Raw genomic sequence first — 710 nt, forward strand, 5'->3', positions numbered from 1 at the left:
TCCTGGGGGACGGACAGCAGAGAAGTGGGTGAGGGAGATGTTGGATGGGGTAAGATAAGATAAAATAATAATAATTTATAAATTATCAAGGGGGAGGGGGGAGCAGTGAGGGAGGGGGGAAAAAGGAGGAGCTAACACCAAGGGCTCAAGTGGAAAGCGGGTGTTGTGAGAGTGATGAAGTCAACACATGTGCTAATGTGCTGGACACAAATGACATATGTACGGATTGTGATGAGTTGTGTGAGCCCCTAATAAAATGATTACTTAAAAAACATATATAAAAGAAAAAGCAAAATTCAATTAAAGACTTTAAAATGATATAGTTGGAACAACATTTTCTAAAGATTTTTTTTCTCTTCAAAATGGAAATTGTTCCATAGTTTTCAAGAACTCTGACATGTTCTGAGATAGAGTAAATATATATCACTTTTGGATTTATTTTCCTTATCCCCAAGAGTTATGTATCAATCAAAATGTATGCCAGAAAAGATCCTGAAACTTGCTCTTAATCATAGAGTAGCTAAACCAAATGGAAGAAAGAATGAAGTCAAAGAGCTGAATAAAAATTTCAAAGGGCAGCTCTAGAAGACAAAGCCAAACATTATAATGAAATGTGCAAAGACTTTTTCCAAAGAGGAAGAACATATTCAGCATATCATAAATGGAAAGAACTCAAGAAAAAAAAAATCAAGCCTCGAGTTTCAATCTTG

Source organism: Echinops telfairi, unplaced genomic scaffold (genome assembly GCF_000313985.2).
Source record: "Echinops telfairi isolate 266 unplaced genomic scaffold, ASM31398v2 ScPeMD7_7467;HRSCAF=8505_0, whole genome shotgun sequence".
Lineage (NCBI taxonomy): Eukaryota > Metazoa > Chordata > Mammalia > Afrosoricida > Tenrecidae > Echinops > Echinops telfairi.